Source organism: Molossus molossus, unplaced genomic scaffold (genome assembly GCF_014108415.1).
Source record: "Molossus molossus isolate mMolMol1 unplaced genomic scaffold, mMolMol1.p scaffold_m16_p_1, whole genome shotgun sequence".
Classification (NCBI taxonomy): Eukaryota; Metazoa; Chordata; class Mammalia; order Chiroptera; family Molossidae; genus Molossus; species Molossus molossus.
The window spans coordinates 171364253-171369186 of record NW_023425344.1 but is presented as its reverse complement, the minus strand read 5'-3'; positions in this window follow the sequence as shown (position 1 = coordinate 171369186).

The window sequence follows — 4934 nt, the reverse complement described above, 5'->3', positions numbered from 1 at the left end:
GGGTAACCCCTACGTTCCACCCACCTCCACCCCCAGGGGGGAGAATGTGGGCCTTGCCAAACGGAGGCCCCAAGGAGATTTTCCAAGATTCACGAGATGTCAAGTCATCTCTGAAATTTTTCAAAAAACCAGAAAGTCATTTCAAAAAATCTAACTTGGTGGCCCCACAGAGAGGAAGATCAAACTTTCCACACCGACCCAGCAAGTCTGCCCCCATAGGCTGGTGATAAAGCTGCAGGCGTATTTGTACTCAGACTTTGGTGAAAGCTCCTCAACCCCAGGGGAAGTCCACCTGGTTGTGTAGTTTAGCTGCTGTTTGGCACTCAGTGGCTCATATTCATGAACTCTGCTTCCAGGGGATTTCCCTTATTAATGGAATCGGCAAGGGGTTTTGTCTTTCTGAAAGATTTCCCAGAGGAATTCATTTGCCTATGTGGAAAAATCTCAAATTCTAATATAAAATCTCTGACCTTTTTAAGTTTTTGAGATCAGGATTTCTCATTTATTCTCAAATCTCTTCAAAAAACAAACAAAAAAGAAAACCCAAATAGTGTTTGGCATTGAAGATATACTGGGGAGCAAAACAGAATTCCAGTTTTCAGTTTGTTTTTGTATTGAAAATGAGGTCGGCCCTGACCAGTTTGGCACAGTGGTTAGAGCATCGGCCAGCACTGATCAAAGAGTTGCGGATTCGAAGGGCCATGCTTTGGTTGTGGTTTGGTCTCTGGCCCTGGTTGGGGTTGTGCAAGAAGCAGCCAGTCGATGTCTCTCTCTCACATCAATGTATCCTTGGTTGAGGATTAAAAGAAAAAATAAAATGAAGTTGATTCCTTCCAGGAAGGATCCTTAAGAGTAGTAAAGTGTATACAGCATCCCAAATCCTATGTGTCTTTCAGGGCCCAGCTTAAATGCAACCTCAAGAAGAAATCAAGATTTGTATAATGTGTGAAATAATTCTTATGGCCTGCAGTATGTGTGATTTACAATATTCCCAAACTTCCCTGGATGGTGTGGCTCAGTTGGTTAAGTGTCATCACGTGCACCAAATGTTTATGGGTTCGATCCCCAGTTAGGGTGTGTGCAGGAGGCAACTGATCAGTGTCTCTGTCTCTCTCTCTCTCTCTATCTATCTCTCTCTCTCTCTCTCTCTCCCCCCCCTCCCTCTCTAAAAACCAATAAAAAATATTTAAAAAATAAAATATCCCCAAACTTCATGGTAGTGAATATCCAGAAGTGCTTTACAGCAACCATGTCTACATGAGAAGGAAAGAATTGCAGCTATGAAAACATTTCTCAGTTGTACCCTTTCTTTCTTTAGTTTTCAGTTCCATTTAAGAGTCATTTATTAAACTTTAATTAGCCAAGCTCCATGCCAGGGGTGATAGAGGATACAGAGATGAAAAATACCCATCATCTGCCCTGGTGATCTTTGGTGAAGCCCAAGCATACAACTTTTTTTTTAAATTGATATTAGAGAGAGGGGGAGAGAGAGAGAAACATCAGTGAGAGAGAACATCGATTGGCTGCCTCCTGCATGCCCCACACTGGGGATCAGGCCCACACCTGGGTATGTGCCCTGACCGGGAATTGAACTGGTGACCTCTTAGTGCATGGGTCGACGCTCAACCACTGAGCCACACCGGCCAGGCCGTACAACTCTTTTTTGTTTGTTTGTTTGTGTTGTCTTTTTATTCATCCTCACCCAAGGATATTTTTCCATTGATTTTTTTTTTTTTTTAGGTAGAGTGGGAGGAAGGGCGGGGTGGGGAGAAACATCGATGTGAGAAAGACACATTGATTGGTTGCCTCCCACACACCCCAAACCAGGGCCAGGGATTGAACCTGCAACCCAGGTACATGCTCTTGACCTGGAATTAAACCCATCACCCTTCGGTCCTCGGGCTGACACTCTACCCACCGAGCCAAACTGGCCAGAGCAAGGCATACAATTCTTTAAGTCAAACCAATATTTGACCATTTTGACCTACAAAAATGGCCATTTCATTTGGTTCAGGCTAATAAAAGATTCAAATGATATGCACTGGGCATTTGGAGGAAAAGAGAACAATTGGTGAACTTGAGCTACTCAGAAGAGGAGATGGGAATAAATAGTACTTACATAAGTAATAGGGGTATGGGGGAAATGGAGAGTTTGAGTAGTGACAGGCAGTGCTCAGAGCAGTGCTGTGGAGGGTAGCCTGAGAATAGAAATAGGTACAGGTCAACTTGTAGAAAACTGAACACTAAGTTAAAGACAATTTTATTCAGTAGCTCAAAGAAATCTACACAGAGAAGCAACCCAGTGAGATCTTGCTCAAGAAAAATATTTCAAGAATGTGGACCAGTAAGAGTCTCTACTGTGCCAGACCAGGCAATCTGTAAAAAGAGTAAATTTCCATAGTGGCAATAAGAATGAAAAGCAGATAGTCATCCCATAGGAATAATCAAAGGATTTGGTAACTGACCAAAGAGGAAGACAACAATAACAGCTGTTTAATGAGGATTTATTATGTGCTAGGTACTTTGTTTAGTACCTCACTTGCCTTCTCTCATTCAGTCCTCACAACAGCCCCCATAAAGTGGATCTTATCCAAATTTAACAGATAAGGGAATCTAGACTTGGGGAGGTTGCTTGAGATCACATATGTAGTAACTGTCAAAAAATGGGCCTTAAATTCAGGTTTAAATAGGAAAGGAAGCATTTCTAACCCCTGTGCTGTAAGGAATCCATTTATGCAACTAATATATGGTAGGTATTTTTCAAGTTGCCTGAGCTAGACTAGTGAAAGAAAAAAAAAAAAACACAAAGATTCTTGGCCTCATGGAGCTTAGATTGGGGGGGGCGGGGGGACAATAAACAGTGAACAAAATTATGAATTATGTAACAAAAAAGGAGAGCAGAAAAAGAAGGATCATGAGCCCTGGCTAGTATGGCCCAGTTGGTTGAGGGTTCTCCCATACACCAAGAGATCACAGGTTCTATTCCAGGTCAGGGCATATGCCCTGGTTGCGGGCTGGATCTCCTGTAGGGGGCATGCAGGAGGCAGCCAATTACTGTTTCTCTCTCCCTCTCTTTCTAAAATCAATGAAAACATGCTTTAAAAAAGAAGAAGGCGGCCCTGGCCGGTTTGGCTCAGTGGTTAGAGTGTCAGCCTGCGGTCCAGAAAGACCCGGGTTCGGTTCCTGCTAAGGGCACGTACCTCAGTTGCAGTTTGTCCCCAGCCTTGGTTGGGTCGTGTGGGTGGCAGCCACTCAATGTGTCCCTTTCATGTGGTTGTTTCTCTCTCTCTCTCTCTCTCTCTCTCTCTCTGAACAAAAAATGGAAAAATGTCCTCAGATGAAGATAAAAAAAAGAAGAAGGATCATGATTATATGGAACAGAATAGGAAGTTTTGGAGAATTGTAGACTGCTGCAAGGCTTTGACTCTGAGGACTTGAAAAGTGTGCTATGAGAGGCAGGAATTTGCTTGGGAGGGAAAAGATGAGATAAGGAGTTCTGTTTTAAACATGTTAGGTTTTGAGGTACCATGTTATCTCAGTGTGAAAAATATTTCATGGACAATTAGAGAAGACCCAGCATTTGAAAGGGTCCAGCTAAAGACCTAGGTTTGGGAGACATCAAAATAGAGAGGGCTGTTGAGGCTGTGGGACTAATGAGATCACCCTCCAAGCAGCCTTACAGAGAATTCTTTTTATCTATGACTATGCAGGCAAACTGTAGTAGGAATTACATACAGTACACAAAACTCATTCAGAGTCGGGGGGCGGGGGGGACTAAAAGGTCAGGAGGAGTTGGTCCTGAGCACAGGGACCTGAACCAAAGCAAGTGACAACTTTTATCAGTACACTTAGGAAATAAGCAGAGCTGGAAAGTACCCTGTATGCCCTAGATGCTTTTTGCACTTAGTATTTTCTCAATCATATTTCAGTTTTGAATTTTTTTTCAGATTAAAAAACATGTTTATTTTTTAAAAAACACTCTTGAGAAACTGGAGCTTCCTCAAGAAACTGCTTTTAAGAGGTTCTTACAGATTTTTTCACTTAAATGGAAAGTGAGTTTAAGAGAAAATACATTAAAGAAGTAAGAAACCCTACTTCAGTATGTACTTAACGGCAGGCATCCAAGTGCCAGAAACCTTGGTATATCTGGCCTTCCTGGTGCACAAACTATGCGGGGAGGGGCACACAAGCCTAACATCACTTTATTAGATAGGAGTGTGCCTAGAGGTAAAGTCAAAATAGGCAGTTTTACAGTTTGAAAAACCACCCGAGAGCTACCTCACCTGCTTGGAATTACTCTTGTTAGTCCATCTATCACCAGCTTGCCCCGCCCGTCCCTTCTGTCTTGTTCATTTTCATTCAAGGCTACTTAACCTCATAATTCCCCCTTACATCTTTAGCTCAACCTCAGTTGCACTTTTAAGACAGAACTGTCAGGGCTGCTGGCCAAAGGAAGAACACTGGCCAAAAGAAAAATTTTCTTTTGCCAGTGGCTACCAGAACCCTCTCCCTTATGTACCAAAAATTAACGGCTGCAATCCATTTCCCCCCGCAGTAGGAAGGAAAGGGGATGCGTAAAGGAGAGGTCAAAAAGGACGCCAGCAATCTAGATGCAGGCTGGATATATACAGTGGCCAAAACTAAGGAGAGATTTGTAAAATAAACGATCCGTTTAGGTCACACTGAATGGCAAACCAATAATCTGCGCCCCCAGAAAGTTTTTTCGTTCTTGCCAGTCAGTTCTTTCCCAGATGACAGCTCTAAACCGGCACAACTCGACTTCCACCAGGCACCTTGAAGACGCTTAGAAGTGAGGCTCACGCAAGCGCACGCCGAAGCCGCTACGTCCGCTTTCCCTCACCCCACTAGGGGCGGGGCCTCGGGGCTGCGCATGCACTGACGCTAGAGACATGAGTTGGGCGTGCAAGAGCGGA